Here is a 13,237-nt window from a genome sequence, read left to right on the forward strand (position 1 = left end):
ACATATTTTCTGGAAGAGATCATTTGCAAAGTAGAATGCTCTACACATTCATTTAGAAAATCATATGCAAATTTTGTTTGTGACTACTTATTTTTAAAATATCTGTTCATCCTACAAATATAACTTAATAAAAGTTGAAAACATTGTTTGCTTCTTTTGGAGGATAAAATTGAATGACATGGGGCAAAAGAATACAATATCACTGCCTGGGTTCATCTTGCTGGGAATCACACAGAGCACTGAATCTCAGCTTCCTTTGTTTGGGGTCTTCTTCATCATCTATGCAGTCACAGTCATGGGCAACCTGGGCATGATCATTTTGACCAAGCTGGACTCTCACTTACAAACCCCTATGTACTTTTTCATCTGACACCTGCCTTTTATTGATCTTGCAAATTCTATTGTCATCTGTCCCAGGATGCTTGTGGATTTTATTATGGATGAAAAAAACATTTCTTTCTATGAATGTGCCACACAGATGTCATTCTTTGTTTTGTTCATTATCAGTGAACTCTTTAACTTGTCTGCAATGGCCAATGACCGCTATGTAGCCATCTGCAACCCTCTGCTTTACAGTGTGATCATGTCTCAGAGACTTTGCCATGTGCTCGTGGGCATTCCATACCTCTACAGCACCTTCCAGGCTCTGCTGTTCATCAGTAAGATTTTCACATTAACTTTCTGTGGCTCAAACACCATCAGCCATTTCTACTGTGATGCTGTTTTCTTGTTACCTATGTTGTGTTCAGACGCAGAAGAAATACAATTGCTGATCATATTATTTTCAGCATTGAATTTGATCTCCTCTCTTCTGGTAGTCCTTGGATCATATGTTCTGATTCTGCTAGCCATATGTCAGATGCATTCTGCAGAAGGCAGGGGAAAACTTTCCCTACATATATGGTTCATCTGACAGTGGTTGTGGTGTTCTATGTACTCTACTCTTTATGTATTTGCAACCTAAATCCACTCACTCCTTAAAGAAGGATAAAAATAGCATCTGTGTTTTATACTTTAGTGATCCCCATGCTTAACCCGTTGATATACAGTTTAAGGAACAAAGAGGTTAAAAATGTCTTCTACCGGTTATTAAAGAATCAATTTAAAATTAATACTTAATATTCAGTATTAGATATCATAAAATTATAATAAGACAAATTATATTTTACAATATTTTTTGGTTTTGCATGTCTAAGACAACTAGGATTTTTTTCACATCACATTCCTTGTCTTTCACAACAATATACTTTATCATTATTTCTTTTTTTATCCGCATTTAGAGAGGTTTTAATTTTGTTTCTTTCTCTAACATCCTCCATATACCCATACTCACTCTCCTTCCTCTTTTTTTTTTTTTTTTTTTTTTGGAGACAGAGTTTCTCTGTGTGGCCCTGGCTGTCCTGGAACTCACTCTGTAGACCAGGATGGCCTCGAACTCAGAAATCCACCTGCCTCTGCCTCCCAAGTGCTGAAATTAAGTCGTGTGCCACCACTGCCCTGCTATCCTTCATCTTTTAAAATAATTGTTATTGCATATATATCTTTCTCTCTCTTTCTCTATATCTATATATACCAATATAGATATAGGTAATAGATAGATATTGATTTTTCTATCTATTGATATAGAGATAGACTTATGCTTAAATATAGTTCATTCACTTCATGCAACGTTACTTGTGTAATTGTGCATAAAATCTTCCTTTTGTGAAAGTTTAATATTTAACACAATTCTATTGTTTATAATTCTCAAGATATAACTTAGGTCTGTAGAATTCTCATTTTACCAAACACTTTGCACCTGACAATTCATATTTTTGATTCTCTCTTTCTATTTCTAGTAATTTGATAAATATTTTTTGATATTTGAAAATTATTAATTGGTCATTTTAGTTATATACGTTACAAATGTTGTTGTATCCCTTCCCAGTCTCCCCTTTACAAACCCCCCAATCCCATCCCCCTTCCTCTTTGCCTCTATGATAGTGCTCACCCACCCACCCACTCACTCACTCACCCACTCACCCACTCACTCCCTCCTGCCTCTCCTCTCTTGCATCACACTATGCTGGGGCAACAAGCCTAAACAGGACCAAGGACCTCCCCTCCCATTGTTGCCAGATAAGGCAATCCTCTGTAACGTAAGTAGCTGAAACCATGGGCCCCTTTATGTGTACTCTTTGGTTGGTGGTTTAGTCCCCGGGAGTTCTGGGGGTTACAGTTAGTTGATATTGTTTTTCCTATGGGGTTACAATCCCCTTTCTCTCCTTCAGTCCTTCCCCTAGCTCTTCCATGAGGGTCCCTGGGCTCAGTCTGATGGTTGGCAGTGAGTATCTGCATCTGTCTTAGTGGGGTGCTGGCAGAGCTTCTCAGAGGACAGTCATACTAGGCTCCTGTCAGTCTCTGAGCACTTCTCAGCATCAACAATAGTGTAGGGGTTTGATATTTGCAAATGGGATGGATCCCCAGGTGGGGCAGTCTCTGGATGGCCTTTCCTTAAGTCTCTGCTCCATTTTTTTGTCATTTTTTTTTTTTTGACAGAAACAGTTCCGGGTTAAAAATTTTGAGATGGATGGGTGGCCCTGTTTCTCAACTGGTAGCCATGCCTATATACTGGAGGTAATCTCTTTAGGTTCTATTTCTGCTCTGTTAGGTATTTTGGCTAATGTCATCCTCATTGGGTCCTGAAAACCTCTTGTTTTCCTGGCATCTGGGATTTCTTTTGGTTCCCTGCCCTGTTCTCCATTCCCACTGCTATATATTTCTATTTATTCTCCTGACTCTCTGGACCGTCTCTCCTATCTCTTTTCATGCCTTATCCTGTTTTCCCTTCCCCGCCTCCTTCCAAGATACCTTTCTCCTTCTTCCTCCAGTGATTATTTTGTTTCCTCTTCTAAGTAGGATTGAAGTTTCCACACTCTGGTCTTTCTTCTTCTTAAGCTTTCTATGTTCTGTGAGTTGTAACATGGGTGCTCTGAGCATTTGGGCTAAAATCCACTTAATAGTGAATACATATCATGTGTGTCCTTTTCCAGCTGGGTTACATCACTCAGGTTGATTTTTCTAGTACCATCCATTTGTCTGTGAAATTTATTAAGTCATTGTTTTTAATAAATGAGTAGTACTCCATTGTGTAAATGTACTACCTTCTCTGTATTCATTCTTCTGTTGAGGGACATCTGGGTTGACTCCACCTTCTGGCTATTATAAATAAGGCTGCTATGAATATAGTGGAGCACATGTACTTCTTACATGTTGGAGCATCTTTTGGGTATATTGCCAAGAGTGGCATAGCTGTGTACTCAGGTAGATCTATTTCCAATTTTCTGAGAAACCTCCAGATTGATTTCCAGGGTGGAAGTACTAGTTTGCAATCTCACCAACAATGGAAGAATGTTCCTTTTTCTCCACATTATTGCCAACAAGTGCTGTTACCTGAGTTTTTGATCTTAGCCATTCTGATTGGTCTGAGGTGAACCATTGGTCATTTTGATTTGCAATTTCCTAATGACTAAAAATATTGAACATTCTTTAGGTGCTTCTCAGCCACTCTAGATTCCTCAGTTGAGAATTCTTTGTTTAGCTCTGTACCCCATTTTTAATAGGGTTATTTGGTTCTTCTTGAGACTTTACATATTTTAGATATTAGGCTTATATCAAATGTAGGGTCGGTAAAGATCTTTTCCCAATCTATAGGTTGCCATTTTGTCCTATTTACAATGTCCTTTGCCTTACAGAATGTTTTTAATTTTATAAGGTCCCATTTATCAATTGTTGATCTTAGAGCCTGAGCCATTGATGTTCTCTACAGGAAATTTTCCCCTTGGCTGATGTTGTGAGGCTCTTTACCATGCTTTCTTCTATTAGATTCAGCATTTGTGGTTTTATATATTTGGAGGTCCTTGATCCACTTGGACTGGAGCTTTGAACAAGGAGTTAAACATGGATCAATTTGCATTCTTCTACATGCAGATTGCCAATTGAACCAGCAGCATTCATTGAAAATGCTTTCTTTCTTTTACCCACAAAATGGTTTTGGCTTCTTTGTCAAAGATCAAGTTACCATAAATCTGTGGGTTTATTTTTGGTCTTCAATTCTATTTCATTGATCTACTTGTCTATCTCTGTACCAATATCATGAGGTTTTTATCACTATTGCTCTGTAGTAGTGCTTAAGTTCAGGAATGGTATTTCTCTAGAAGTTTTCTTATTGTTTAGAATAATTTTCGCTATTTCAGGTTTTTGTTACTCCAGATGTTGAGAATTACTCTTTCTACCTATGTGAAGAATTGAGCTGGAATTTTGATGGAGATTGCATTGAATCTGTAGATTGCTTTTGGTAAGATGGCCATTTTTACTTTGCTAATCCTGCTGATCCATGAGCATGGGAGATGTTTTCTTCTAAGCTTTTGTTGACGATGTTTCTTCTATACCTGTTTTCTTAGGTTTTGTCTTTTCATCGTGTTTTGAATTTCCTGGATGTTTTGGGTTAGGAGATTTTTGCACTTTGCATTTTCTTTGATTGTTATGTCAACGTCTTCTATGGTATCCTCTATGACTAAGATTCTCTCTTCTGTCTCTTATATTCTGTTGGTGATGCTTGCATCTGTGACTCCTGATCTCTTTCCTAGGTTTTCCATGTCCTGGGCTGTCTCCCTTTGTGATTTCTTTATTGTTTTTACTTCTATGTTTAGATCCTGGATGGTTTTGTTCAATTTCTTCACCTATTTGATTGTGTTTTCCTCTATTTCTTTAAGGGATTTATGTGTATCCTCTTTAAGGGCTTTTACATGTTTACCTGTGTTTTCTTGTATTTCTTTAAGGGAGTTATCTATGTCTTCGTTAAGGTCTTCTATCATCTTCATGAGCTATGAGTTTAGATCAGAATATTGCTTTTCAGGTGTGTTAGGGTATCCAGGGCTTACTGTTGTGGGAGAGCTTGTATCTGATATTTCTGAGTGACACTGGTTTCTGTTGCTTATGTTCTTGTGCTTACCTCTAGCCATCTGGTTATCTCTGGTGTTAACTGTCCTTCTTATCTCTGACTGGAGGCTGTCTCTCCTGTGAGTCTGGTTATGCTGGGCCTCTTGTGGGTCAAACTGACTCTGAGTATGGGCAGGGTGGGGTGCTACAGGGAGCAGTTGTGGACAGGAAGCAAGATGTGTCTCTGGTAGTGCAGGAGGTCCTGTGTCCTCTGTGTCCTGGGGATTGGGAGGGAGGTCAGTCACAGTTTGGTCAGGTATTTGGGCAGAAGGGATCCACCTATGAGCCTTGTGGTGTCAGAACTCTTGAGGGTCAATTTGTGTCTGAATGTAGGTAGGGTGGGGGTGGGGCCTGTAGTACATGATCTGCTTTTGGGTGTAGCTGTGAACTGGAAGGAAGATGTCTTATTATTCTCTTGATCTCCTCATATACATGTGATAATGTAGTACATTTTGTTCTGTATCTTATTTTCAATAGCATAATTTCTGATAGGTTAATCTGTGTTATCACAAACTGCAGTTTCAACTTTCTACTTTAAATTTAAATAAACATTATGTGTATGGGTAGGTGTGTAATGTTGAAATTTATATGAGAGTGAGATATCTTTATTAGATTATGTTTTTTTGAGACAATGATTTTATTTTCATGGCTGTACACTCAAAGGAAGAATGGAGGATTGTGTTTGCTTTTTAAAATATATCTTTAATATTCTCTATCTTGCATGCACAGTATGGTCATACCAACATCTACACCTTTATAAGTCTAGAAGAATTTCTTTTTATTATGTGTTTGACAATGCTTCTTTTATTCTCATGTAAATGGAACATATTTTTGTCCCACTATCATAATACCCCAATGCTTATTATGCTCTGTCAACTTTAATATATTCTTGAATATATTAAATATATTCTTTAATATATTCTTGTATTAATCATTTATTGATATTTTCTTTTAAAAGATTTATCATTTGAGAATTTCTTTATTTAATTTTTAGAGAGTATAATTTAATTTCAACATTTCCCCTTCCTTTTCTTTCCTCCAACCCCTCCCATTTGCCTCTTCATACTCTCTTTCAAATTTATTTCCTCTTTGTTCTTGATTGATTACTATTGCATACATATATATGTATACATATATATCCCCAAATATAAGCATGTAAGCTACTCAATCCCTATAATTATATATATATGATTTATAGCATATAAGCTATTCAATCTGCATAATGATATATATACATATATATAATTTAATATATCATATGTTTTAACATCAAATGTACTCCCACCCACCCTCCTACAATTCTTCTCATACTTTTACACTTTGCTCTCAGAAATTCATGCATTTATTTCTAAGCCCACTGAATCCACTTAGTGCTATTAGTACATGCCTGAGTGAAGGGCTATCAGGTTCCTATATTCAACAAAAATACTGGGTGCCATTTATACTTTCTTTGCAGAATATTTGTTGGTGTTAGATTGGTTCTGGTCTCTTAAAATATATTTGTAAGTATTCCCTTTGCTTGTGTTTCTTGAAACAACTGGAGCAGGGACTGTGCTGACTTTGTTGCCTCCTTGTGGATCCTTTCCCACTAATTGGACTGCCTTGTTTGGTCTCAGAGGTTGAGGATATGCCTAGTCCTACAGTCATTTGATGTGCTAGGGTGTGTTGGTACTCAAAGGGGAACTACCACTTCTCAAAAAAGAATGGGTGTGGGATATGGGGCTTGTGGGATGGCAAAAATAGAAGGAGAGGCTCTCTGATTGGGATGTAAAGTGAATAAATTAATTAAGCAAAACAAAAACATAGTGTATTTTACAAATTTGTTGAAGACTACATATATATATCTATATATATATATATGTCTCTCTCTATATATCATCTGTTTATTCCACTATCTATCTATCTATCTATCTATCTATCTATCTATCTATCTATCATCTGTCTATTCCACTGTGCTCATAGCAGCCTTATTTGTAATACCCAGAAATTGAAAACAACCCAGATGCCCTCAACTGATGAATGGATACAGAAAATGTGGTTCATTTACACAGTGGAATACTATTTAGCTATTAAAAACAAGGACATCATGAATTTCACAGGCAAATGGATGGAACTGGAAAATATCATCCTGAGTGAGGTAATCCAGACCCAAAAGGATATGTATGCTATATACTCACTGATAAGTGTATATTAGCCCAAAAGTACAGAATACATAGGATATAACTCAAAGACTGTAAGAAGTTTAACAAGCAGGAAGGCTCAAGTGAGGGTGCTTCAATCCCACTTAGAAGGAGAACAAAATAATCAAGGGAGGCAGAGGGAAGGAGGGAGGGATCTAGGTGGAAGAACAGAGGGTAAGGGGATAAGGAGAACAGGATTAGGTATGGTGAGGAGGAGGGAAGGAGAGAAACCCAGAAGGCCAGGAGAATGAATGGTAATATGCAGCCTCTTGCGGGTGGGAGATGAGGGGACCCTCTTGAAAGTTTCAGAGGCCTAAGAGGTCAAAGACTCTCCAGACTTAATGTGGGTGACCTTAGCCAAAAGGCCCAACAATGGGGAGAGGGAACTTGAAGAGTCCACTTCTAGTAAATAGACAGGGCCTTAAGTGGTGGGATGGGGTTGATAACCTAAAATCAAAATTTCTGAACCAAAATTGTTCCTGTCTAAAAAACTGCAGAGACAAAAATGAAGAAGAGACTGAAGGAAAGGCAGTCATGTGACTGGCCCAACTTGGGTACTATGTCATGGGGAGACACCAAGGCCTGACACTATTACTGATGCCATGAGGTGTTTACACACAGGAGCCCAGCATGGCTGTCCTCTGAAAGGCCCTACCAGTAGCTGACTAATTCAGAAGCAGACACTTATACTCAACCATTGGATTGATGTTGGGGACCCTTATGGTTGAATTGGGGAAGGACTGAAGAAGCTGATGGAGAGGGTGACCCCATAGGAAGACGAGCCATATCAACTAACCTTGACCCTTGTGAGCTTTCAGAATCTGAGCCACAAAACCAGGCAGCATACATGGGCTGCTCAGAGGCCCCTGGCACATATATAGCAGAAGGATGCCTGTTCTGGTCCCAGTGAGAGAAGATGTACCTAATCCTGCAGAGATTGAGGTCCCAGGGAAGGGGGATACCTGGTGGGAAGAGAGGGTGAACACCTTCCCAGAGGCAAGGGTGGGGGACAAGTGGGATGAGAAACTGAGAGTGGGGACAGGGAATTGGGGCAATGACTGGAATGTAAATAAATAAAATAATTTAAAAAAAGAAAACCAAGACTATGGGGACTAGAAAGTTGTCTCATATGAATTTATAGGAGACTGAAGTCCAAAGCACAGGGCCTACAGGGATCTTCAATAGGTCCTCTGAGCATGCATGTGTATGTATATGTATGTATATGTATATATATGTACATATACATACATACATACATACATACATACACACATAAAATAATTTAAAAAAAGAAAAGCAAGACTATGGGGACTAGAAAGTTGTCTCATATGAACTTATAGGAGACTGAAGTCCAAAGCACAGGGCCTACAGGGATCTTCAATAGGTCCTCTGAGCATGCATGTGTATGTATGTGTATGTATATCATATACATATGTTAGCTTTCAGCTTACTAATTTCAAGGAACTCCTGAGTCTGTGAACCTGTGAGTCTCTGATACTTGTCCCTGTTCTTGGGGTTCTTTTCCTTCTGTTTGTTTGCCTTGTCCAGCCTTAAATGTGACAGGGTTTTTTATCATATTATACTACATTTTGTCATGCTTGTTTGTTATTTCCCAGAAGTCTATTTTTTCTTTTTTTTTCTATTTTTTCACTTTTATTTTAATTTTTTTACTTATTCATTATAAATCCTACTTGCTGCCCTCTCCTGGTCACCCACTCTCATAATCCTTCTCCTCCTCCCTCCCCTTTTCCTCTGAGTAAGTGTGACTCCTGTGGGTATCCCTTACCCTGTCCCTTAATGTCCGTTCAAGGCTAGGCATTTTCTCTCCTACTGAGGCCAGACAAGGTCATGAAATTCTTAGGCAAATGGATGGAACAAGAAAATATCATCCTGAGTGAGGTAAGCCTATCACAAAAGAACACACATAGTATGCAACTGATAAGTTGCTATTAGCCCACATGCTTGAAATACCCAAGATACAATTCACCGACCACATGAAGTTCAAGAAGAAGAAAGACCAAAGTGTGAGTGCTTCAGTCCTTCTTAGAAAGGGGAACAAAATATTCATCGGAGCAAATACAGAGACAAATTATGGACCAGAGACTGAAGGAAAGGCCATCCAAAGACTGCCTCACTTGGGGATCCATCCTATATACAGTCACTAAACCCAGACACTACTGTGGATGCCAAGAAGTGCATGATGACAGGAGCCTGATATAGCTATCTCCTGAGCGGCTCTGCCAGAGCTTGACAAATAAAGGCAGATACAGCCAAACCATTGGACTGAGCATGGGGTTCCCAATGGGGTCCCTAATGGAGGAATTAGAGAAAGGACTGAAGGAGCTGAAGAGGTTTGCAACCCCATAGGAAGAACAATAATATCAACCAACCAGGATCCCCAGAGCTCCCAGGGACTAAACCACCAACCAAGGAGTACACATAAAGGGAACCATGGTTTCAGCTGCATATGCAGCAGAGGATGGCCTTGTTGGGCTCAATGGGAGCCCTTGGTCCTATGAGTACTCAATGCCCCAATGTAGGGGAATTTGAGGGCGGGAAGGTGGGAGTTGGTGAGTGTATGGGGGAACATCCTCATAGAAGTAGGGCAGGGGGCATGGGATAGGGGGTTTTAGGGGGACTGGGAAAGGGGATAACATTTGAAGTGTAACCAAAGACCCCCCCCCACCACCCCCCCCCCCCCCCGCCCCCGAGAAGAAGAGACCAGTATCTCTGAAGTGAAATCTGGGAAGTGTTTTCTGAGAGCCCAAAGAAGCTTAGTTCCAAAGACAGCCAAAGTTGTACCTTGTGCTTCAGCTGGAGTTGGTAATCTGTAAGAATCACCCAGGTGGTACTGGTTTTGAAGTTATGAAGGGGTCATCGAGAGCAGACTTGGTACTGTGAGAGGCCAGGAAAGGCCACTGGTGAATATTGATGGCTCAGGACTGAAGGATAATGCAAAGAAGTTGAGTGTTGGCACCATGAAGAGAGCCTATAAGAATTCATTAATAAAGCCTAGTTGCAGCTGAAGATCTTAGCATATTGGAGATGACAATACCATAGGATGATACCCAAGAACAGAAGCAGCAGTGGAGGAGAGTCAACTATAGCTTAGAGTTCTACAGAAGGCAGAACTAGAGAAGTGAGGCAAGCCCTTTGGGGGAGCCAAGAAGATTATGTGTGGATCCCAGACACTGGAACAAAAAGCTGTAATGTTAAAGTTGACTTGGAGATGGCAAGATATTTGAGATACCACAACAATGGATATCTGCTGCAAAAAGCTGCTAACAGGGAGTGGAACCAGTCCAGAAGAAAGAAGTTTGTTGCAGTCAACAAAGATGAAAAAGGAGTTGGAGATATGAAGACTGTTTTGACACTAGACATGGAGATTCAGAGTTTGGAATTTGCTCAGGTGGTTTCCTGTCTTGCTTTGTGGTTTACAGTTAAGTGACTGGATGAATCTCAGAAGAGACTTTGAACTTTAGACCTTTAACTTTGTTGAGACTGCTATAGACTACATGGACTTTTGAAGTTAGACTAAATGTATTTTGCACTATATTATGTTTAGGTATGGCCTCTATAGACTCGTATGTTTGAACAAGCCTATAGGGGCCAGGAAGTGGAATGTTGTGTTTGAATATGCTTAGTCCAAGGAGTGGCACTATTTGGAGGTGTGGCCTTGTTGGAGGAAGTGTGTCACTGTGGTTGTGGGCTTTAAGACCTTCGTCCTAGTGGCCTGGAAGCCTGCCTTCTCCTGTCTACTTTTGGACGAAGATGTAGAACTCTCAGCTCCTCATTTGTCTGAATGCTGCCAAGCTCATGCCTTGATGATAGTGGACTGAATCTCTGAGCCTATAAGCCAGCCGCAATTAAATGTTGTCCTTTATACGAGTTGCCTTGTCATGGTGTCTCTTCACAGCTATAAAACCCAAATTAAGGAGGAAATTGCATCAGTCATCTTACGCACGTATGAACACTATGATCTATAATACCAATTCCTAGGCAAAATGTATCCACTGCTGAAATAGTGGGACAACTACTCTGGCAACAGCTCTCTTTCTTTGAGGCCTTTTCCCAAGAAGAAATATAAACCTAGTAATATAAGCCTGTTCAAAAGTTCACAGCTAGTGGAGGTCATAGGTTCTAGGTAGATTACTAGTGTTGTTTGGAAAAACTGATATGATATCAAGCTATCTACTAATGTAGAAATGTACTAATTATTTTATTTATTAAAATACGTTTATCTTGAAGCTTTTTATTCTTGTTAAAAAAATTAGCTCAACAAAACAAGGTCATCCACAAATAAGTTGATCTCACTGGATTTTTCCTTGCAGAATTTTATGATAGCAAGTACGTTAAATTTACTTCCCATTAAACAGTAAAATTCCCAAGATACAGCACATTTTAGAGATATAAAGTCCCTCAAGGTGGGAAATGATGTAATTGCTTCTGGGAATTTCATGTAGGGGAAGCACAATTTGTTCCAGAGAGGTGTTGTACATGTTCTTTGGAAAGAAGAATAGAATGAGTAAGAATTAACTTCTGGAAAACCTGGCCTCTTCCATGTACAGAGGCACAGGCAGGACCAGGGATGCCTGCATTTTGAGAGGGAGTCCAATATATATTCTATTTTAAATTTAATTATTTTTATCACCTCTAAAGAAGAAAGATATTTATTTAAATGTAAGTTAAGGTCACTTTCAAAATCCATTCTTATATCTCTCTCACTCTTTTTTACTCTTTATAGAAATTTGAGGTGAATTAAGTAGATTTGTAGAACAGCACAATGCAAGTTAAAAATGTGACAGAGAGATTTGAATTATCAGATCACAATTATATCAAAATTTAGCAAGAACTTAATCTGAAATAATTGTGACCCTCTCTGCCGTTGGAAATCAACAATCAATATCAGTCCATAAAAACAAAGGAAGCAGAGATGATGGGCTGGGTCTTCAGAAGCCCTATGAGTATGGACAGTGAATGACAGCACTGGGAACAGCTGCAGGGAAGCAGATCAACTTTACTTGGGCTGATTCAGGGCTTATTAAATTTTGAGGATGGGGATCAGAATCTCCAAGATTAACAAAGGTCATTGGCTTGAGGTACTGAATGCCTCATTAGTACAGGAAAGTACTTTAGGAGCTAGCTGAATGGGTTCTTATCAGAATAAAGGAAGTTGAACTTGTAATCTAATTAACAGCACATGACATTCTGCAGGTAGAGATGTGGGGGTGGGTTTGAACTCCCCAGACAAGGTCAGAGAAGAACAATTTGTTCCAGATTGGAACAAATGGAGGACTCCCTGTCAATGAAGGGAGTCCTACTTTATGTGCTGAGCTCAGAAGGCTATCCAGTCAATGGTAGACTTCAACTTTAATTTGAAGAAGTTTCCCACATTTACCCTTGATTTATTTTATAATACTAAGGTATCATTGTACCCTTCAGCCTCTATGCTGGGGATGACTGGGAATTGAACCAGAACCCAATTAGCAGTGAATTTTTTAATGTCACTGATAGCTGCCATTTTAAAAATTGGAGAAGACAGGGTGCCAGGTAGAGCAGGGCTCCGATGTCCAATACATGGTCAAGGAGGGAGATTAAACCAAGCCACAAAAGGCTTTGAATACTGGAAGGCTGAGGGGTTGGACAAATAACATGCCCTCAGATTCTGTAGATCTTTGAGCAGCCTACCAGTTCCACCAGCCCAGATTCAGTAACATAGAAACAAACTTCTTTCCTCAACAAAATACAAGTTCCTCTGTACTCAGCAGTAATTAAATCCAGCACTCTCTGATTCTGGAGCACAACCTCTGCTAGTGAGGTTATCTGTCTTCTAAGGGACTCAAGACTGTCCATAGTGGAAGCTGTCACTTGGTTGACTTTGTCCTAGAAGTCGCTGGTCAAATGGTGTGTTTAGAGGAGGGCTGCTTCATCAGTTCCAGGTGCATCCACTGAGATAACACCTAATCTGAGAAGTAAAGGGATGAAAACCTCTTTCTTTGTTTCTTTGTTTCTATGTTTCTTTATTCATTCCTCTCTCTCTCTCTCTCTCTCTCTCTCTCTCTCTCTCTCTCTCTCTC

General features: G+C 39.4%; 1 pseudogene; it reads left to right on the forward strand.

The window, feature by feature from the left end:
- The first annotated feature begins 178 nt into the window (after positions 1-178).
- Positions 179-1,119, forward strand: LOC114631009 (annotated as a pseudogene).
- The last annotated feature ends 12,118 nt before the right edge of the window (positions 1,120-13,237 follow it).

Source organism: Grammomys surdaster, unplaced genomic scaffold (genome assembly GCF_004785775.1).
Source record: "Grammomys surdaster isolate TR1022 unplaced genomic scaffold, NIH_TR_1.0 350, whole genome shotgun sequence".
In the NCBI taxonomy this organism is placed as follows: Eukaryota; Metazoa; Chordata; class Mammalia; order Rodentia; family Muridae; genus Grammomys; species Grammomys surdaster.